This window comes from Ambystoma mexicanum, chromosome 5q (genome assembly GCF_040938575.1).
Source record: "Ambystoma mexicanum isolate Mex_15411 chromosome 5q, UKY_AmexF1_1, whole genome shotgun sequence".
Lineage (NCBI taxonomy): Eukaryota > Metazoa > Chordata > Amphibia > Caudata > Ambystomatidae > Ambystoma > Ambystoma mexicanum.
Genome location: NC_090933.1, coordinates 104,033,156 through 104,057,022, shown reverse-complemented (window position 1 = coordinate 104,057,022; position 23,867 = coordinate 104,033,156). Strand labels below are relative to the sequence as shown.

The following is a 23,867-nucleotide window of genomic DNA, read 5'->3' as shown; positions in this document are numbered from 1 at the left end:
AGCGAAATAGTCCTATTGACCTCGGCCATGAAAGTTGACCACACTTAGCAAAGCAAATAGACCGCACAAATGCCAAATGTGGTGAACTTTCATGGCTGTTGTCATGTGCTAGAAAACATTTTTCTTACATTGGCTTTTCGAGAGACACAAAAAACAGTTTTGGGACGCATATCTCAAAATGGCACGCTTAAAGTCAGGCAAACAAGAGATGAACAAATTACTTACCTCTGGATAACGTTCTTTATGATGGATGTTCCTCACACGGATTACGCATCCGTGAGAGGAACATATTCTATCTCCAGCACCAGCTGCCTTTGGAAACATTTTTTTGCAACGAGGGGGCACAGCACGTTTTCGCTCTGCACCGTTACGCATCCTGTGCCGTCTGGGCCAGTATACATAGAGCCACTGCTTCCTGTGCCCTCAGATGCACCCTTTTTCCTAAAACTCAGCTGCTGAGGGACCACACAGCAGATGAGTTGTGCAAGCTATCCGCCAAGAGGGACAGGTTGGGAGGGCGAAGAGGAATCTCTGGGAGGAACATACATCAGAAAGAACGTAACAGAGTTAGGTATTTGTTCTTCTAATGGATTCCTTCCTCCCACGGATTCGTCAATGATGAGAAGACAGGGACCCCCCCCCCCGCCTACAGGACGAGTTGGCAGCCAAGCCTCTGGTAGGATGAGCCCTCAGGCACATCCTTCCCGGCAAGGTGGAGAAATTACTCACGGTAATGATCTTTCTATGGATTTGTCACTGTTCGCTGCGCAAGGCAATGCATGCGTGGTGGGGGGCTTCGGCATCCCTTATCACTGCTATGCAGGTGGCGGTTACCATGGCGCCTATGGCAGCACCGCGAGCGTAGGCAAGCTGCCTCTATAGCTGAACACTCGGGTCGGGTGAATTCGCTCTCTGCCATGGTTACCCGACACGAGGTATGGCCGTAATGCCGAAGGACATCCGGGATTCCACAAAGAGAGACTACTTCTGGGTCTGGGCTCTTCTGATTGAAGTTGACTCCACAAGGGAAGCTCTGTTTCGTCCCAAAACTCTTCCTTGAACTTGTTCTTAGTTGGCGTTTTTGATCCCGACTCAGGAATTACCATCTACTCTTCATCCATTCCCTCCTGAGGCAAACTTCAGTCTGGTCCGCGGACACTCCTTGATCTTGCTTCTTAGTTGGTGTTGTATCCTGATCCAGGACACAACATCTCCTCTGCTGTCACTCCACTACACGGCAAACAAACTGTTTGTCCCATGGAAGTCATCCCCCGTTGGACTGTACACAGGATTGCATCAGATTACCCGTGGCTTTGGACATATGGACCTTGATCTTTATTTTTTCTTTTCATTGAATTCCGGCGGACTTTATCAACACTTGAAGAATGCCCCAGACAAAGACACTTTGCAGTATTCTGGTGCTTGCTGTAGAGTCGCTAGAGCGTCCGCATGCTGTCCGGCTAAGTCCTTACTAACCTTCTATTTATTATTTTTTCCTCCCCGTGTTATCGGATAGTCCTGTCTACTGTTTATTCTTCAACCAATTTTGGCATTCCATTCTTTACTATTAGGAGGAGTAAATTAGAGCTACACCACCTGGGAATAGGATAAAGGTCCTGGCACCCACACTATGAGGTTTGTCCTATTTCTCCTTTTACCAAAATATCCTCATCTTCCCTTAGATGCTAAATCCATTCCTTTCTTCTTTACAGCCCGGTGCATACCAAAGTGGTATAATTGGGTTTTTGCTCTAATCACCATTCTTTCTGTAACCCTAACAGATAGAGTGGTCTATAGAGAAACAGGTCGCCCTGTTTTCAGGAGACCCCGGCATCACGGGGTTTGAGGCAGAGCCAACAAAGAATACCAGCTTTTGCTATACTCGTGAGTGTATTAACCTGTGGTGGTGATCACACCAGAACCAAAAGCCTATATGGATGCCACAGAGGCCCTAGCTGCCATCACTCAGTGGTAGAATTACGAGGCGACATGATCACAGCTCACGACAATCTCCATCATAGTATGGATGCCCTACAGGACGTCACACGTTCTAATATCCAGGATGGCGCCCAAGCTGGTACCTCAATGTCTGGGTCCCCTTACTCCACTTCGGGCTAAACACCTGTACCAGTTCCAATGTCCACTCAATTCCTGTCAGCCCCGCCTGAAAGGTTCAATGGCAATCCTAAGGCCTATAGGACCTTTATAAATCAGTGCAAGTTGCACTTTCTTTGCCGCCCTGCTTTGTTTCCTGACTCCACTACCAAGGTAGCCTTTGTGCTTTCATATCTCAGAGGGGTGGCAGCTGCCTGGGCTAATCCTTTGCTGGAAACAAATAGTCACATGTTATATGATTGTGAAGCCTTAATCACGGCCATGAACCATGTCTTTGATACCAGATACTAGCCGCAAGCCACGGATTTGGAGTTCCTTAGCCTTAGCCAAGGTAGCTTTCTGTTACTTTCCTATTTGGCTAGGTTCAACTAATTAGCTTAGGAAACCAGATGGCGTGAAGACAAGAAGGCCGCAGTGTTTTATAAGGGCTTATCAGAGTGTCTTAAGGATATACTTACTACTGTCCCCGTAGTGCCCGTAGGTTTTCCCGAATTGTTAGATCTGGTTCTACGTATCGATGCAAGCCAGGCTGAAAGGATGGAGGAATGAAGGACCGCCATTCCAATGGTGGTAAAACCTCAGGATACTGTGGTTACCTTGAAGCCAAACCCATGCAAATGGGGGTGGTATGTGGTCCATTATCCACTGCTGAGAGGGAACATTGTCGTAAGGCCAACCTATGTATGTACTGTGGCTCTGCCGACCGTCTGTTGCACGACTGTCCCAAAAAAACAGTTAGGAAGTCAGGAAACTACAAAACTCGTCCGTAGAAGGAGTCCCCCTGCCGAGTGGTTGTCCGTTGGACTGCAACTTAACACCTGCTCTGTCACTCATTTATTTATCCATAATTTTTAAGGAGAGCCGTGAAATACCTCTGCACACCTGTGCCGCCATCGACTCAGGTGCTACAGGCAATTACATGGATTTACGGTTTGCTCGACAAGCAGGAATCCCTATCCTGCCTAAAAACAAGCCTGAGGTTGTTAATGCGGTTGATGGTACCAGCCTCATTTCTGGCTTGGTGATGGAACAAACCAAGTTTATCTACATGTCCACAGAGTCAGGACATCACAAAAAAAATTGCTTTTGATCTAATACCACTGCAATACAGCATTATACTAGGTTTACCTTGGCTACAAACTCATAACCCTCAGATCGATTGTGTAAAACAGGAAGTAGTCTTTTCTTCTGACTTTTGTTATGATCCCATTTCACAATCTCCTGTAGCTCCATTCTTGAATCAGTGTCTTCAGTGGGGGCAGTCATTAAGATCCCAGATGCCAGAATCCCAGACGTATATCTGGAATACTCTGATGTGTTCGATAACCAGAATGCTGAACAACTTCTGCCACACCGCCCGTACGATTGTCCAATTGACTTGATTCCTAGCTCTAAGAGTCCCTACAGGTCGGGTATACTCCCTCACTCTTAAGGAGGATGAGGTTTTTAAGGAATATATCAAGGACTCTTTAGCACATGAGTTCATCACCTGCTGCCTCCCCACTGTTTTTTGTATCGATTAAGGGGTGTGATTTAAGAGCCTGTATCGATTACAGAGAACTCAATGCAATCACCATAAAGAATCAATACTCGCTGCCACTAATTACCGTCTTGCTGGACCAACTGGGTTTCTCTGTGATCTTCTCCAAACGAGATCTCAGGGGGGCTTACAATCTGGTCCGCATACAGGATGGCGATGAGTGGAAAACAGCATTTAAAAACACGATATGGTTTGTTTGAATATATGGTAATGCCCTTCGGGGTATGCAGTGCTCCCACCACATTCCAGTTCTTTATGAACAATGTTGGATCAATACGTTGTTTTATATATGGACGACATTCTAATCTATTCTCAGTCTTATAACCAACATATTGAGCAAGTCTTTTCGGTATTACAAAGATTAAGACAACCTGTATGCCAAAGCTGAGAAATGAGTTTTCAACATCAATGTAATTGAGTTCTTTGGTTATGACCTAGCCGACAAAGGTGTGAAGATTAACTATTCCTAGGTTAAGGCTGTTTTAGACTGGCCTGTCCCGACTTCCGTTAAAGCATTGCAATCATTTTTGGGGTTTGCTAACTTCTATAGAAGATTTGCTCACTCCTTTTCCTCCATTGCTTCCCCATTGACATGACTCACTAGCACCAAAACGCCCTTTCGCTGGACCCCGGCTGCGCAACAAGCCTTTGATACCCTCAAATCGGCCTTTACGACTGCTCCTGTGCTCCAACATCCGGATCGTTTACAGCAGTTTCTTGTCGAGGCTGATGCTTCGGGCATTGCTGTAGGTGCTGTCTTGAACAAAAAGGTGGTTGTTTCAGTTGAATCTTTTTTCCAGTATTTCCATGTCGAATGTGATCCCCCTTAATTATGTTCGAGCAATGTTGACGGTTCAGACATGGGTAAGTACCATTTTTTGGTTTGTTCAGAATGGTTTGCTTAGAGGTTTTGTGTTTTTCTGCTTTAATAAGTCTGTCACGAAAATTCTTACCCCTCTTATAGGCAAGCATTGGTGGTTCAGGAAAAAGTCAGTTCAGTTGTGGGTCTTTTTTCATAATGTCCCAGTTCTTGTGAATTATCCTCTTTACCTGAAAGCTTTAGCTGGAGTATTTCAATGAGTGGATCAAGCTGCTGTAAGTGTCTTACTTTAACAGCTCTTCTTTTCTCTATAGGACACTATTTACCGCTAACACCTTCTCTCTCTATCTTCAGCTTTAATCTGTACCAGTATTTGGACTGACTACTTTTGAAACGTGCAGGTGTACCATTTCGAATGGTTATTCCTTCAAAGTTATTGCATGCATGTTGGTAAGTTACTTGCTTGCCGGTCTAATTAGTTCATTTTGAATAGTTTTTGAGTACCTGATGACATGACCTCTCTAAATCTGACCTGACTGCTGTAAAGGGGTTATTAATGACTAGATGTAATTATGCTTACGCATTGAGTGAAACAAGCCTCCTCATTGCCTTTGAAATTTGACCAAATAACAATGGTATATGAAAAATTGGACGTGTTAATTACTAAAATAAGTTTTCTTATATTGAAAAAACTAGTTTCCCTATTAAGGATGTAGAATTATCAAACAATATGCTAACTTGTACCTTTTCTCTATTCTCTTTAGAAAGAATTGTGTTATTGCCCCTGAAGAAGAGTGTTTACTCGAAACGCGTTGGGCTAAAATATTGTACAACAATAAACGACGATTGTTATGCTCTACACAATTGTTATATCAAATTTTTTTTGTTTACTAAGTACTGGTACCATACTGTATAAATAACCTTAGATTACTTTATTAAATTCCTGATCTGTTTTACAGATAGTAGACAGTGTGCAGGGGACGGGAGTTCCTAATCACCTTTTTAGGAAAACCACCTTTTTGTTCTTGTGATTCCCAACCTAGATGCCAAGGTTGAGCCTTTCTCCCCTGCACCATCAATTATTTTTCAACTCTTTGCAAGCCAAGTTAGGTGATAAATCTTTAAAATTGATCTCAACTTCTACACAAAATAGGTGTGCCTAGGTGTTCCCTTTTTTTCTTATTGTAGGTGCTGTCTTGTCACAAAAGTGTCCAGGACGGGCAGGATTCATCCGGTCACTTTTTTTCCCCAGAAGCTGAACCCTTCGGAAAGGAATTATACCATCACGGAATGTGAACTATTGGCGGTAAAGGCTGTCTTTGCAGAATGGAGGCACCATCTGCTAGGAGCTCGGCACATGGTTACCGTGTATACTGACCATCGCAACCTCTTGGCCCTGAAGGCCCTAAAATGCTTGTCAGCTCGACAAGCACATTGGCATTCCTTCTTTTCATTGTTTGACTTCGTTACCACCTATCGCCCAGCTGCTCATCACTCAAAGGCGGATGCCGTCTGTCGCATAGCTGCTGTACCAAAGAAAGATCAATATTTCCTGTTACCTCACCAGGTGGCCTGTGGTTGCACATCAAAATCATTGCTTAGAGAACAGCTCCAGACGTGGGTCCTACAGTCTCCCGAAGAACTTGCAGACTTAAATGCCAATGTTGTTAATGGCCTCCCTTATATTGAGGAGAATAACTATAATTCTACTGAAGAGGAAAGAAGGAATGCTCTTCCATGGTATCATGATTCACAGATAGCGGTACACCCAGGCAGTCAAAAGACACTTGACTTACTGCAGAGATGGTGCTGGTGGCCCTCTAAGACAAGTGATGTTCTTGAGTACATATCCACGTGTTCTGTATGTGTCCAGTGCAAAAACCAATGCACGAAACCCATGGGCCTTTTGTGCCCCCTTCCGATTCCACATAAACCCTGGTATATGGTATCCATGGACTTCATCATGGAACTTCCTCCTGTACAGAGTTATGACACTATCTGGTCCGTCATTGACTGTTTTTCCAACATGGCCATATTAGTTCCTTGTCAAGGTATACCATCGGCTCCAGTGTTGGTGGATCTGTTTTCCAAACACATATTCCGATTTTTTGGCTTACTCTCGATAATCATTTCTGACAGAGATTCTCAATTCACGTCCCATTTTTGGACTGCTTTGACTGCTTCGCTTGGTGTTGAGGAACGATATTCCTGCGCTTATCACCCACAAACCGATGGACAGATGGAAAGACTGAATGCCACTCTGGAACAATATCTCCATTGTCTTTGTCTCTAACATCAAGACAGCTGGCTGTCTGTCTTGCCCACGGCTGAATTTGCATAAAATAACTCCCTGCATTCCTCGACTCAATCATCTCCTTTTTATTCATTATATGGCCAACATCCTAGATCCATTCCTCTGGATCCGTCCCTGCAGCTGGATAATCCTGCTGCTGCTGCTGATTGTGTCTGTGACCTGGCTTCGTTACATATCAGAATAAAGGAACATCTGACAAAGCCCAGGAACGGACCAAGAAAAATGCGGATACTCACAGCCTCCCTGCTCCCTTGCATGAGATAGGGATGGAATTATGGCTTCCCACAAAACACCTGAAATTGCCGGGGAAAAAGAAACTACTGCTCCGATATGTTGGCCCCTATGTCGTTGCTCATGTCCTGAACCCTGCAGTGGTTCGCCTGGATCTTCCTTGGCATTGGCATATCAATCCAGTGTTTCATGTCTCGTTGTTGAAGCCCTACCTGCCCAACACCAGGATACGTGCACCGCCAGCCCCTCTGGTGGCTAAAGGATCTGAAGAATATGAAGTAAACACCATATTACACACTAAAGTGTGCAGGGGTGTACGTTTCTACTATATTGACTGGAAAAGGTATGTCCGAAGGACAGGACATGGGAGCGGGCAGAGGACGTACATGTACCTCTGTTGCTGGCTAGATTCCATGCCTCCCGCGGAGTGTCCGGCTCTTTGGGGGAGGATACTGTCGCAGTTCGTCAAGCAAGGCAATGCATGTGTGGTGGGAGGCTGCAACGTTCCTTATCACTGCTGTGCAGGTGGCAGTTACCATGGCGCCTACAGCAGTACCGCAAGCGTAGGCAAGCTGCCTCTACAGCTGAACACTCGCGTCAGGTGAATTCACTGGCTGCCATGGTTACCCGATGCGAGGTACGGCTGTAATGCCGAAGGGCATCCGGGATTCCATAAAGGGAGAGTACTTCCGGTTGTTGGCGCTTCTGATTGAAGTTGACTCCACAACGTTTGCTCTGTTTCGTCCCGAAACTCTTCCTTGGACTTGTTCTTAATTGAAGTTTTTGATCCTGACTCAGGAATTACCAGCTACTCTTCGTCCATTCCCTCCCGCAGCAAACTTCCAGTTTGGCCCGCGGATCCACCTTGAGCTTGCTTCTTAGTTGGCGTTCGATCCTGATCCAGGACACAACATCTCCTCTGCTGTGACTCCATTACATGGAACCCCACCTGCCCCCTTGAACTGACCTCGGACTGTACATCGGATTATCCATGGCTTTGGATTTATGAACCTTGATCTTTATTTTTTCTTTTCATTGAATTTCGGCAGACTTTATGAACACTTGAAGAAGAACGCCCCAGACAAAGACACTTTGCAGTATTCTCGTGCTTGCTGTAGAGTCGCTAGAGCGTCCTCATGCCGTCCGGGGTAGGTCCTTACTAACTTTCCTTTTTATAATTGTTCCTCCACGTGTTATCGGAAAGTCCGGCCTACTGTTTATTCTTGAACCTATTTTGGGATTCTGTTCTCTACTATTAGGAGGAGGAAGCTACACCACACAGGAATAGGATAAAGGTCCTGGCGCTCACACTATCAGGTTTCTCCTTATTACCAATATATCCTCATCTTCCTTTAGATACTAAATCCATTCCTTTCTACTTTGCAGCCTAGTGCATACCAAAGTGGTATAATTGCTATTTTGCTCTGATCACCATTCTGTCTGTAACCCTAACGGATGGAGTGGTGTATTGAGAAAAAGGTTGCCCTGTATTCAGGAGACCCCGGCATCATGGGGTTTGAGGCAGAGCCAACACAGAATACCGGCTTCTGCTATACTTGTGATCTTGTCCTGCCGATTCCTTATCTTGATAGATATCCATCACCCAGCACTGCTGCTCGGAAACTTCTTCACCAGTGGGTGTAGGGTACCTCGACTCGGCCGTCGAGCATCGATCCGTCTTGCTGGGCTCTCGATCATCGCCTACAGAAGTGACGTCAGGCGTTGTACATATAGCACGTCACTACACTTCATGCTTCAGTTTCTCCCTTTATCCCCGCGTGCATGAATGCTGCGGAAGGGAAAACCACAGGAGGAGGCTAATCAGCCGGTAAAAATCTTAACAAGGATACATCCCAACACAGTGATCCCATACAACAGTTATTGAAACATTTTTTTATTTTTTTTATTTTAATTGAATGAGACAGAAATGGTTATCCAAGAGCCATCACCAGATGTCTTCTCGTTTGTACAGAAGCAACAAGTCACAGAACTTTCTGAGCAGGGACGGATGGGAGGGTTGATGAGGAATATGCGTGAGAAGAATCCATAGAAAGAACATTACGGTAAGGTAATTTCTCCTTCAATAGATTGCTTTTCTCCCGCAGATTCCTCATCATGATAGACTCCCCAAGTAGTTAGCATAACGGAGGAAAGAAGAAAGATTCAAACCAGCAGATTCTGTAGAACCGCCCTACCAAACCTAGCATCTGCTCCCCAGGCAACATCCAAGGCATAGTGCTTGATGAAGGTATGTAAGGATGACCAGGTGACCGCCGGCATATATCCCTAACAGGGACCCCTTTCTGGAGGGCCGTAGAGGCTGAGACCCTTGTGGTGGAATGAGCCCTGATGCCCAGTGGAAGCTCTTTGCCTGCCGATTGGTAACACTAATACACAAAAGAATACACTGTGATAGAGTTTGTTTAGTGATGCCACAACCTCATCTAGACAAGGAGTGGGCCACGAACAACTGATCTAATTTCCTGAACTCAGATTTGCGAGCAACATAGAAGCTTAACGGTCTCTTGGGATCAAGGGTGTGGAACCGCTCTTCCTCTTTCGAAAGGTGTGGGGGAGAGGGAGAAGTCAGGTAAATCAATAGACTGGGTCAGACCGACTGCGCATGTGCGAGGCGCTCTTGCGGATGTGAGCGACCTCGCTCCTGGCGACCGCTGACATCCTGGATTAATATCCTGAACCCCAGTAGCTCAAAAGTGCTGAAAATCAATCCAGCAACAGCGGAACCGCCCGAAACAGACAGTCTAATATCCGGAGCTAATCAGAGCCGGGAACCCTCTTGGTGGCTCAGCAGACCTGCTCTGGGGCTGTTAGGCGCCATCTTGGTTGCTCCGATGCCCAGATCGAGAACTACGCAAATGCCCCCTGGGAGGCGAGTGCTGCAGGCATCCTGATCACCCTCCATACAATCGGGCACCGTTGAACTCGGCTGGAGGCCAGTGCCGATCTGAGGACGCCAGCTGTGTGGCTGCGCCGAGCCTGGTGTGCCTGCTGCCACTAGAGCGGTGGGGATCGCGATGCGAGGGACGAACGTTCCTCTGCTGCCAGCGTCTGCAACCTGACCCTCCCCCACACACGAGGAGAGCTGCCGAACCCTTATGGTCCCTGCCCTGCGGGGAGACGAGAATCCTGGGCCCTGCTTCCCACTCCCCTGCAGCCTGAAGAAGCACCCCACTTTGGAAGGGGGGTGCATAAGGTGAATTGTCCTTCACTACGCTTGTGCGGAGGACTGGAGGAGGCACGTTGTCCTGCGGGTGTAAGGAGCCCCACCAGCACGTACCGCCCGATGCAGCATGGAACATTGAGAAGGCGGAAACACTGAGCGGAGCAACCATATGCTCCTTGGACACCCTCTGGGCAGAGGCTGAGTGACGGCACACTAGCAGACAGGACATCTCCTCCAATAACCCAAACCATCGGACATGCGGCCACAAGGCATGCTGGTAACTGAAATACAACAAAACGGGACTCCCCCCCCACTAAGGCCCCGGCAAACTCAGCACCACCCCTCCAGACTGAGGAGCAAAACGAGGAGGGAAACCGCATACAGCAGAGAGCAGGGTAAGGAGGCTGCCCACTGGTGGCACGGGGGAATAAGGGAGAGAGTAACATTGGATTTGTACTTGGCCAAAGGGCTGAGCGGTCGGGCCTGGGCCTATGTGGGGGGCATCATACCAACGGGGGAAGACAGCAGCAACCTGTGGGAGATTGCAAGGAGTGGACTGGACCCCGTAACACTGTTCATCCTTGGCCCCCTCTTGTGCACAGCCTGGTGTACCCCGCGACTGGCACCAACCCACCGGGATCTGGGAAGACAGCCCGTTGTTAAACATATGTGCATGATTATAAATGACAAAAATAAGGGAAGAAATAGACCGTAACATCAAATAATGTTATTTCATGCAATCTGGGTGGATAAATACAGAGAGGAGACTAAAGAGGATATGTCCTGTGAATTCTGTCAAATTTCATCTCAACAGAGGAGACGCAAGAGTAGCACAAGCCATGCAAACCAAGTGAATAATACGTCCAAGATGGCGGAACGATAGGGACTTGCATACACTGCTCAGAACCTATAGAAGACAGACTAGTTTCCTAGTTGCTAAGCGACGCTGATACAGCAACCGGAGAACGCAGCAGACGCAAGGGGTGACAGAACCGGCAACAGTGTACGGCGCGGGATTCACTGGTAAAATCGCTAATAATCCGTATCGAACGCGATACCCGGGATTAAATATAACATCTGACTCACACGGACACACGCATGTCTCCGCAGGAAGGACTCGTTAAAATACCAGCACAATTTCACAGCGCGACCGACACTGGTTGAAACGGAAACGGAGTGCTCCTAATTCAACAACAGCTTGCATTCATCATTCACCGTGAATGCACTTGGTACCCCCATGCGGTGAGTTTCTTTTTGAATAAATAGAATCGAAAGAACTGTACCTCACCGAAAAGAATCAAGTGACATAATAGTGGGACACAGCGCTATGTAAGCGACTGGCCCCACATTATGTCATAATAATAAACGATCATTCACGACAAGAAGTAGCGCAGACACAGATTTCTCTTTACTTAAGAGTGTCCTTCAATTACAGAATGGACACGAGTTGTAACGGAAAGTGAGCGACCAAACAATCCACATGAGACGAAATCTCCCAAGACAATGTGTCACTGATTAGACACACTTCCAAAGGTTGGTGACTGTTTGAAGCTGAGAATATTGCAACATTAAGAATGTTAAACTGAGGAACAATTATATTAAGTACCAAACATATTTTCTATTACTTTTAGATGAATTACTGAATATATCTGTTATCTACATCTGAAGAAGGGCTCAAGAAAGCCCGAAACGCGTAATGAAAGATAGGAGTTGTCTTTGTAAGGAAGAATCAACTTGAACAGGACACTGACTTAAAAATCCTATCAAGATATCAGATAAACCTGGAGTCACTTGAGTGCAAGATAGAACTTTTTATGTTACTTGAAGAAAAATTCCCTCTTTTTTTGGTTGATGAACACATAACAGAATTTGTTTCATATTGTTTTAAAAAAAAGGAATGTTACATACAATGTAATGATTTATAATTGCAATGGTAATGTATTGTTGATTATTTTTATTGAAAATCAAAAGAACAGTTTGTTCTAAAATTAAATCTCGTTTGATGTTGAAACTGTTCTTGAAATTACTCAAATACATAAATGATTATTTGATTTGAATTTTTTCCGATTATATCGGTCAATAGTGTGTCCTTGTCACTGCCTCTCGTTGACCACGGGAGACCATCGTTGCTCAAAGACGGCTGAAATACCCACCCCACCCTCTTCCTCCCTGCGGCCAAACTCAGTCTCCCAGGCGATTATACGGACCAGACTGGAGCAACCCGAAACAAGCACTGCAGGAACACTGTCACTTTGGAATTTGCCCGGGGTTGGACAAGAGGGTAGAGAAAAGCAAAATCCCCTGGTCGAACCTAGAAGACAAGCACAATGGTCAAGGATAAGGCCAAAAGGCAGGATCTCCAAAGCAAAATTAACATGTTCACAGTAGGGGTCCCCCAAAGCCCCTACCACAAACTCCAGCTGAGGACGGAATGAGCGAGGAACTCCAAGACGCAGTTATTTCCCTCAAGGACATTATGAAGGCTATTGTGGCATCAATGTCGACCCTGGAAGGGAAGATAGGCAGCCTACCCGCGGAAGTGTCCTTCCTCTGGCAAGACCTCCGAAACCTGGCATCGAGAGTGGGAGAGACGGAACAAAGAATTTCAAATACAGGACACTGTCTGACAAATGGAGAAGCAATTGGCCACAATCACCAAAAAAGTGGCACAACTCGAATACAGAGCAGAAGATAGCGAGGGACGGGCGCGCCAGAACAATCTACAGATCCTCAGGATCCCAGAAAAGGAAGAGGGCCCTTGTGTTGAGCTCTTTTTGGAAGGTTGGTTCGCCCACCTGTTCACTCCGAAAAAACTCTCCAAATTGTTCTCAATTGAACGCGTGCACAGGATTCCTACAGGACGCCTGGTCCCAGGTGCACCCCCACGGACAATTATTGCACGACTCCTAAACTTCTGCGATAGGGACACCATCCTCAAGATGGCCCACGCCGCTGGCCTGGTGACCTACAATGGATACTGTATTTGCTTCTACTAAGATTACAGTAAGGAAGTACAGAAGGCCCGGCAATCTTTTGACAGTTAAAAAGAAACTGCAATCTATGTCAATCAAATACGCGCTGTTCTTCCCAGCGCTTCTGAAAATCCACCACGAAGGAGTAACACAAGAGGCCTCAGAATGGCTGGAGACCCATATCCTTAACGGAATAGACATGCAACGATCACCGAAAGAACTGACAGGGCGGAAACCTGTGACAAATCGTTTGCCACCACCCGCAACCCCTACCGATCTGGAATCTGCGGAGTCACTGCACCCTGAGGAGGGTAGTGCAGAGAATGGCTGAATGACGCCACTGCGACCCGGTGCATCACAACATATCGATAGACGAAAGGGACTCAGCATTGGCGGACACTGCCCATAAATGAGTCTCGCAAATCGCAGTCGGGGTAAGCACCCCATAATGGTTGACTTTCAAGTTTTGCGCCCTGTTGGCACCTGGTTCAAGCTACAGGTGTTTATAGTTGGGGTGTTAGAGGGGAGGGAGTACGGGTGGGTGACAATATTACACACTAAGGTTTTTGACTCCAGTAATCGTCCCCGTTTAGTTATGGGGCTAGAGTTGTTTACAAGGGTTGTTATGACAGGTCTCAACATACGAAGCGGAATGCCACGAGAAGTCACGACAGGTCGCACAGGGCTGAGAGAGATGGGGCTGGGGGGAGAAAATGTGAGACGTCTTGGCCCCAGGTCGTGAAAGGCCCCAGCTCATTAACTTGGCAGGTGGGAGCCGAAAACTAGGTACCGAGATACAGAGGGGCCCTGTGGTGTACGGAACATTCAGTATGAACAGACCCTTCAAACACAACGCCAACACATTCAGGCACCAATGACACATGAGGAGCGATTAACCCTGCTCACATGGAATGTCAATGGGCTGGGCTCCAGTATCAAGCGACAGCTGGTGCTCCAGTATCTGAATAGGTACTCACCTGATATTGCCCTAATAACAGAAACACATCTCATAGGTACGGAATGCAGGTTCTTTCGAAAATCGAATTACTTGACCGCCTTCCACGGAGGATTCTCTAGAGGGGCAAGAGGGACGTTGTTCCTCATACATAAAAGGGTCCCATTTCAACTGAGAGGGCTCCATGCAGACCAAAGGGGGAGATTTGTGGTTATAACCGGGGACATCGGAACGGAGTCATGGGGGATAGTGACACTGTAAGCCCCCCCCGCTCACCCTCGAACTCCTTAATGACCTCCAAGAAGCGATGTTGGGGAGGCAGGCAGACAACTTGGTACAGGTGGGTGATTTTAACAAGGTGATGGGCGTGGTTCAGGACAGGACGCACAGGGGTAATAGGAACTCTGGTGGCCAGACCAAACTCAACCCCTTCGCATGGCAAACTTTACACCCCACAGATCCTGGTTTCTCCTTCTCCAATGCACATAAATCTCTGTTCCGCATAGACTACTTTTTCGGCCAACAGGACATGACACACAGGCTGAAGACAGCTACATACTTAGCCAGGGGAATCTCAGACAACTCCCCTTTGATTATGTCCTTAAAGCAGCCCCAAAATAAGCCCAGACCTGCCTGGAGGCTCAACGCTTACTACCTGGGGATCCCAGAGGTGGCAGAGGGACTCACCCAAAAAACATCGGAATACTTCTCCCTAAACTAAGGCTCAGTAGACAGCCCAATAATACTGGGGGAAGGGTATAAAGCAGTGCTGTGGGGGGAGGCTCTTTCTCTGGTGGCAGCCCTACACCGGCAACAGGTGCAACAGGTCAGGGAAATTGAAAAGAGGGAGAAGGCTACGGCAAGAGCCGTGGAGGAATTCCTCAAATCGGGTTCACAAGACTCTAGGGAAGCAACAATAACAACCCAGGTGGCTTTATAGAACAAAGCGCTAGACAATGCCAAGGCCGCCCACTGGACTGTGCGCAGTCAAATATTTGAAACGGGGGACAAAGCAGGGAAAACCCTCGCCTGGCTGGAAAGAAAGGATAGGAACAAAGGTAATGTAAAGCCATACGGGGGGGGGTGGCGGGAGGGGATCTGCTCCTTAAAGACGAGGAGATAGTGGAGCCATTCACGACCTATTACGAAAATATGTACTCCCCCCGGAAAAACAGGCAGAATGACGGAGGCCCACACTATGTGGCTCTGTCACGCTTACCAAGCTCTCAGAGGCCCAAATCGGTACCCTTGAGACTGAGGTCACGGAGGAGGAAGTTCTGGCAGCCCTATCCCAACTTCAAACCAGCAAAACCCCGGGATCAATAGGCTTCCTGATAGAGACCTGGAAGCGACTGGGAGAACCAATTGTGGGGCACATGCACTGCTTGCTGCAATGTGCCAGATCGGAAGGACTCCCCCCTCAGGATCTAAGAAAGGCGACCATTGTGGTGATCCCAGAGCCAGGGAAGCCGCCGGACCTCTGTGCCTCCTATATGCCGATTTCACTCAAACGGGGAAGCCAAGGTTCTTGCCTGGATTTTGGCAAATGGAATGGTGGGAGTTATTCACTTCCTGGTGCGCCCGGACCAGTGCAGGTTTATGCCATCAAAGTCTACCAGGATGAATTTGCGGAGAGTGCACTTTGCGATCGACCAGGCGGCCGCAATCAAGGCCCCACTTGCCCTACTAGTAGTAGACTTTGAAAAAGCCTTTGAATCAGTGGGATGGGCAGCCTTGTGGGAGATCATGGGTCGCATGGTATTTGGGGATAATTATATGTCCTGGGTCAAATTGCTGTATGATTCCCCAGAGGCGGTGGTACAGGTAAATGGGATCTCCTCTAGGTCTTTCAAATTGGGAAGGGGAACCAGACAGGGATGTCCCTTCTCCCCCCTACTATTTACGCTGCCCATAGAACCGCTGGCAATGGACTTAGGATGTCCAGGTAATGGTCAGGTTTTGAGTGACCCTGGGGTGGGGAGGACCGCGTTTCACTCTACGCAGATGACTTGCTCATTTATCTGAGTAATCCCCAGAATTCATGCCCGGCAGTAACTACAATCCTCAAGGAGTATCAGCAGTTCTGCAGACTTAAGGTAAACAAGCAGAAGACAATCTTCTTCTCCCTCCAGGGGGGGGTGATGCGATCCCGCAACACGGTCCCTACACGGTCGCCATTCAGAGCTTTGTCTACCTGGGAATTTACATGGGCCCTAACCCCGACAAGTTCCTCAAGCTTAACTTGCACCGAGAGGTGAATGGGTTTGAAGCAGACGTTACACACGGGCAATCCCTCCCAATAAACCTTATGGGTAGAGAGGCCCTCTTTAAAATGCTCCCTCTTCCAAAATTCCTATATGTCTTGCAAAAACCTGCCGACTCACGTGCCTCACTCAACCTTCACATCCATAGAAACTAGCCTCTGTAAATTGATATGGGGTGCGAAACAGCCCCGAATAGCCCTCAAAACCTTTCAGCGTTCAGTGTGAGCAGGGGGAATAGGCCTATCCTGCCTCCGCATATTACTGGGCTGCGGAGCGGCGGGTGATAAATGACTGGATGCACGGGATCCAAATCTTCGACACATTGGGGGAGAGATCAGGAGTATGGGTGGTTGGTCCCCCCTTAGGGTCCTGTGTGGACCGGCCAGTGAGATGTCCAATGCACCTGGGATGGTATGTCAAGTCCGAACAGTCTGGGAAGAAGCTCTCCAGCATATTGGATGGGGCGCAACGCCAACACTGGACCAACCCCTATGGTATAACAGTTACATCCCGGAAGTTCAATCAATGGGTCACTTCACCAGATGGCAGGTCCCAGGGATAAAGACCCTAGCCGATGTGATACAAGAGGGGCAACTATTGCCTTTCCGGGAGATCCAGAAGAAATTTGCTCTGTCCTCTGGGGATGCGTACAGACACCTACAACTCACACATGCCCCCAAGACCCAATTCCCTGTGATGGCAGACATCCCGAAGTGCTCCGCCCAAGAAGCAAACGTCCTCCAAGGTAGGATTACGACGAAACCCACATCAACACTTTATCACGTGATCACGGCCTTCGGGGCCCGCAAACTATCTCGACTCCGGGAAAGATGGGAAAGGGCAGTGGGCCCGTTAGAACCGGAAGAATGGGTGGAGGTATTAATGTTTGCACGGGAAATCGGCGTAGATGCCAAACTTTGCATGATACAAGATATTACACCAGGCCTACTACTCCCGCGCCACAATGGAGAAATGGGGGGGGGGGAAGATGGGCACGGCCTGCCTTGTCACAGGACAGAGGCAACCTTATCCATATGATCTGGGAATGTGGGGTCATACAAGATTTCTGGTACAAATGTATGGAGGAGATCAAAGGGGCTCTGGGCTATCCGGTTCTGCAAGACCCAAAATTGGCATTGCTGGGGATATGGGGTGAGGTGGACTACAATAAATACGAGAAAATGTTCCTCTTGGTGGCACTAGGACTAGTTAAGAGACTCATTGCCTCCAAGTGGAGGGCCTCAGAAGGACTAAGCTTAAACCGATGGACTAATGAAATGGATCGCTGTGTGTCCCTCGAGTGGCGCATCTATAACGCCAGGGGTTGTCTGGGGAAGTACATGAAGATCTGGGGGAAATGGGTGGGACCTGTGTGATGGACTACACCCTAAATTCTGGGCTGGCGGGGAGCAGATGGAGGCGGGGACCGGAAATTGCAAATCTCCCAGCTCTCAATCCTCTCAATTGTATCACACACCTCTATCCGCCACTTTACAGATGTAACAAAACACATTTTATAATGCGACCTGTTTTGTTTAATTGTTGAATGTTTATATGTTGGCCTGCTTTTCCTATTAGATTACATAATGTCCTGTATGCATATCCTGTACCGTAAAGAAACCAATAAACAGAGTTATAAAAAAAAATAGAGTGGGTCAGATCAAATTCTGAAACCACCTTAGGAACAAATCCGTGTCTGACTTTAAGAGAGATTTTCTCACGAAAGAACTTCAGAAAGGGAGGCTTGAACAAAAGGTTTGCATTTAGATAACCCTCCAGGCAGATGTGATTGCAACCAAAAAGGCTGTTTTAAGGGATAACAGCCATTATGAACATGAATGCATAGGCTCAAACGGAGCCACGCTCAGGTAGGTCAAAACTATTTAAGGTCCCAATCTGTGACAACAAAGGGGGTTGGCGGAAACTTGTTGAGAAGACCCTTCAGGAACTGGGCCATACCGGACTAGTGAAAAAGGAACCTTGGTGTGGGGCCCTCTTGAACACAGAAAGGGCCACCAAATACACTTCGACTGTGGCAACCTGAAAGCCTGAAGAGGCCAGTGACAGAAGAAACTCCATCACTGTGGTGGGTAGGGCAACTGATAGGGTCAGTCTTGCGTTCCCTGCACCACGCCTCAAATCTTCTCCACCTGCACGCGTACAGAGATCTAGTAGAAGGTCTGCGTGCAGCTAGCAATACCTCAAGTACGTCCTCTGAGAGGTCCCCAGTCATCATACCTTATCCTCTCAAGAGCCACGCATGAAGGTTGAGGGAATTCCGGGGTCGGGTGGAGCACTTGACCCTCCGACTGCGTTAGGAGATCTGGGTGATGAGGTAACCAATGAGTTGGGCAGATGGATGTATGCAGGAGATCGGAGTACCATGTCCTCCTCACCCAATCCGGGGCTATCAAGATCTTGGTTGCTCCGAATCTCTTCAACCTCCAGAGAATCCAAGGGGATGACGGGAATCGGGGGGAAGGCGTAGTCGCGACAGAAGATCCAGTCCACTAGAAACGCTTCACAAGTGCACCGTTCGCTGGGAATTCCCTCAAGCAAAACGGTTTGCACTTCCTGTTGGACTCCGTGGCAAACAGATTCACCGCTGGGGTACCCCAGAGAGCAAAGACCTCCTCTAGGACTTCTTGGCACACTTCCCACACATGGGAGACCATGCTATGCCTGCCCAGAGCATCCGCCAAGGTTTTCTCTGTCCCCGCTAGATGAACTGCTGAGACCGAGATTTGGTTCTCTCGCAACCAGAACCACAGCTGAACTGCCTCTGCGCAGAGTGGGTGGGAGTTCACGCCCCCTGTTGGTTGAGGTAGTGCATGTCCACCGTATTGTCTGTCAGAACGAGAACATGGTTCCCTCTTAGAGATGGGACAAAGGCCCTCATGGCTAACCTGATGGGTGTAAAATACCTGAGGGTATCTCACATAGCGAACCTCGAGAGACTCTTATTCAGTGGCCAACAAAGGACTGATACAGTCTGATCCCAACCCTATGGGTGAAAGACCAAGAAAGGCTCTCCGGGATGGGGAAGCCCAGAGTTATACTCGAGGGATTAATTCAAGGAAGACACAGTATGGCACAAGCCAGGGAGAAGGAGAAGAGGGCGAACTCCATAAGATCTCTATAGGCTATCATACATCTGTCCTGTTCAATCTCTCCTGCTCGGATCCAATGATCCCTCTTTACCGAACCAGCACCCTGTTACATCCAAAAACGATGCCTCGCAGAATCCCTGTTTTCCTGCGTCCTGCCTGAACATTTTTCTCCACGTCTCTATGATCATTCTTACCCGAATACTCCCAGTCATTATCCTTCCGTCCACCTGGTTTACTTCACGATCCTAGCTATCGCAAACCCTACGAATCCCGTCGCTCCGATTGTCATCTTCAGAACACCCAATCCACTATGACAGACTACCCTTCCCACAATACTCTGTTCTGTTTGCAATCCTGGTCATTCTCATCCATTTCACAAACCTTACCCATCTCGTCTTTCTCAGTCTACCAACCGACCACCTTCTTATAACACGTTTTCACCATTCTCTCACGTAGGACATTCAAAACCACTGCTCCCTCCCCCCCTTTTTCCGAGACAAACACTTTTGCACAACACAAAGGACAACTGACTAACACCAGAGTGGTTTACCTGACATGGCCCAATACAGGGGTCAGGCAAAGTCAGGCAATTGACCTGAATCACACACTCCCGACATCCCTTTCCCTTCCCCACAGGGATAAAAGGTGGAGCCCGAGAGCATAGTACGAGCACGGCAGACAGCACAACGAGACGGCTAAACAGGCGCAGCAGTTCAAGAGAAGGAGAAAGGCAGCAGGAATCGAGAGGGTGGCGAGGAGAGAAGTGACCTTGCCCTTTTCGTCCCAGGCCCCGGGAACATTCATGGAAGAGAGCCTAAGACTGCGAACAATAGCACAAGTGTCTTGCAGCGGATGTCAACGGTACATGGGGCAAGCCTACGCCGATAAGCAGGAGCGAGGGAAGCTCCCGCGCCCGTGGCACCGGCCTTGACTCCGGAGAAGGAAGAGGCCAAGAGGTTCATTACAGCCGGTGAGTGGAGGGGAGAACCGATAAGAACCGGCCGCTGTTAATTGAGAATCGCAAAGTGGCAAGATTGAACCAAGTTCAAGGAACTATAAAAACTGTAAAAGTGTTAAGGGGAGACCAACTGCAGAGGGAAACCGACACCACGTGGGTGCTAACTCAAGAGACTCTGGTCGATCCCCATCTAAGCGAAACTTCAGAAACCAAGAGGCCATACGAGGGCCACCGAAATAGGTCAAAGTGGTCATACTGAGGGTCACGCAAAATCCCTGTACAATCGAAAGAATTTGATCTTCAAACTGTGTGAAAGAAAGGGAAGTGAATCCTGCAGTGAGAGGAAACAAGGTAAGTGAATCCCAACAGGGGCAAAGTCTAAAGTTCCGAGAAACAGTGGGCCTCATCACAAGTTGGGCGGTAACGCTGGTTCTATCTGCCCTACCGCCAAACCTCCCGGTGCTATTAGCGCCGGATCACGGATTTGGCGGTAATGGAATTCCCCATTCCCCACTGAACCCATTCGGGAATGCCCCATTCCCCATTGGCTCAATGGGGAATTGTTGCGCTCATATCGCCGGCGGATTTCCCGCCGGCGGTATGTGCGCGAATTTTCGGCGGATTTCCCCCCAGCTCTGAGCTGGGGAGAAATCCGCCAAAGCCCTGATTGGGCTGACCCTTAAGTCCGGCGGTAATAGCGCTACCGCCAGATTTAAGGGTAACCGCCAAACTCGTGATAAGGCCCAGTTTGTTGACAAGAGTGAACCCGGCTGATGGATGTCCTCGGGAACTGTTTGAAAAAACATTTAGAAACGAAGGGAGAAGAAATCCTGCAAAAATCAAGAGGGGTCCGAGCCCGACCGAGGGAGATCCAAGGGTGAAGCCATCACCCAAGTACCTAAAGAGAAGAAGTATCCAAGCCCGACCGAGGGAGATCCAGGGGTGAAGCTATCACCCAAAGTTGATTGAAAAAGAAACTGTTCTATAATTTGTGGAATACGATACATATTCAGTCCGTGCCCAGATGAGGGGCACCCAGGGGTGAAACCAACACCCTATGTGAACTGTGGAAAGCAACTGAGAAGGGTCAGCGCCCAGAAGAGTGGGACCCAGAGGTGAACCATTTTCACCCTAACAAACTTTTCATTTGGTTAAAGGAACATTTTGCTTTGGCTATTTGAACACGTCAGGCCCTCGAAGGCAAGAGACTTTCAAAGGAAATGAGACTTGGCCATCAGTGGCCCTGACATCTGGAACCGAACAATCGGCTCATGCGAAGAAAGCTCGAGCTTGTGCTGTGCTCCAAGCTCCCATCTTACCCTGTGCTCAAAAGGCGGGGAAGGGAGACCCAAGCTACTGCAGCCTGACATATTATCTGAGAACACGTCTTTCTTTTTCTTGAAAGCTATCCCACAGCCTTTTTGTATTAGTTTAAGGTTTTGCAATAGGGTTTTTAGTATAGGCCCTTATTATTTGACACAATGCCACTAGGACGGCCTTATTTTCATTTGATGGTCGACGCTTGCTCCCATCTTAGATTTAGTTTTAGGTTTAGAATAGGCGTTTTCCAACCTGCATACCGCATTCATTGTTCAATAAACGCCCTTGAACTGTGATCACTTGTGTCTGTCTTACTTGTTGCCACCATGAGTTCCTTACATGGCCCGCAACTCCAGCCTGTTGATGTGCCACTTGGCTTCTGATAGAGATCAGAGGCCGCTCACCTGCAATTCCTCGCGGTGGGCGCCTCAACCCTTCAGGGATGCCCTAACCCTTCTGGGACGCATCCGTGACCACATAGGCCTGGGGACAAGGAGGCCAGAAGATTGCTGCACGTGTTTCACCAGCTGAGTTTGCGGACTACCTGGCTGGACACTGAAAGGCGATCCATGAGTGCTCCTAGATATTGAGACCACTGGTCCCTCAGGAGCTACTGAAGGGAATCGCATACGCAGCCTGGCCTCTACAGAATACAGAAGGCCATGAGACCCAAGAGGCGGAGGAATGAAGCCGCTGGAAGGGTGGCGTGGTTCTTAAACAAATGCACCATCTGCGTTATGTTGCGACTCTCTCTTCGGGAGGAAAAGCCTTCTCCACTCAAGTGTCTAAGACTGCTCCGATTAACTGGAGCCGCTCATTTGGTGTCAAATGGGACTTCTTCAAGTTGAGTGAGAGGTCCAGCCTGTACAGTAGTAGGCAGGTGTCTTCCAGGTGAGACAAAACTTGCCCTGCCGCTTTTCCCCCAGACCAGCCAGTCATCCAGGACAATGCATGGACCCCGGATCTCCTGAGGTGAGCCGCCACTACCACCAGGAGCTTGGTGAAGACCCTCAGCGCGGAGGTCACCCCAAAGGGAAGCACCTTGAATTGATAGTGCTTCTCCCCTATGAGGAACCTTAGGAACTTCCTGTGCTTTTGGTGTTATGGCACATGGAAATAAGAGTCCTGCAGGTCTATTGACACCAGCCAGTCCTGAAATTCAAGAGCGTGTAGAATTTCTCTCAACGTCACCATCCTGAATTTCATCAACGTCACCGCCCCCCCCGACCCCCCTCTATGTCTTTCCTCTTTGTCTTTCCTCAGGAACATGCTTAGAGCACTAAGATCCAGAATGGGAGGGAGACCTCCTCCCTTCTTGGGTAGCAGGAAATACCAGGAATACCAGCCTGATCCTCTCTTTTCGGGGGCTCTCAGTTCTTCCTGGAGCTCATGTCCCGGTTGGATTGGGGGCAGTGAGGGTCTGTCGGTGGTATTTTTAGAAAGGGCAAACAATAACCCCATCAAATCAACTGCAGGGCCCAGGCATCAGAGGTTATCTCCTGCCACAGGGCCAATGCCCTACCAACCGTCCACCAACCGGTGCATCGTGGGAGGGGAAATCAAAGCGGCTTAGTGGGTGGGGGCGCACATGCCGCTGTTGCTGCTTTGTTTGCCTCTAGAGGCCCCTATGCCCCTTCCGGGACGCGAGAAGTGCCTAAGCCCCTGCCTGGCTTGCAGGAGCTGCGCCTTTCTGCCATAGGGTATGTAATGCCTATAGCCCCTGCCTCCGAAAGGAAAGCTGAAGGCAGGCTTGGCCGGCTGCACCGATAGGCCCAGTGATTTAGCAGCCAACTTGGATTCTTCAAACTTCTCCTAAGATTCGTCAGACTTTTGACCGAAAAGCATGTCTCCCTCAAAGGGTATATCCAGCAGCCTGTCCCGAAAATTCAGGGAGAAGCCAGAAGTTTTAATGTCAGCTTGCTGCCTCATTACCACTGCTGAACTCATTGATAAGCCAACACTGTCCGCTACGTCAAGGTCCCTTTGCAATGACTGCTTGGATACCTCCATCCCATTCTCCACCAGCTATAAAAATCTGTCCCGCATGGCACCCTCAGGGATGTCTTCAGCAGCATGTTCCACAG

The 23,867-nt window shown here is 48.4% G+C and overlaps 1 protein-coding gene across 2 annotated transcripts in view; it reads right to left on the bottom strand.

The window, feature by feature from the left end:
• ELP2 (elongator acetyltransferase complex subunit 2) overlaps positions 1-23,867 on the bottom strand; it is a 1,316,635-nt gene that overhangs the window by 135,252 nt on the left and 1,157,516 nt on the right. The window lies entirely within an intron of this gene.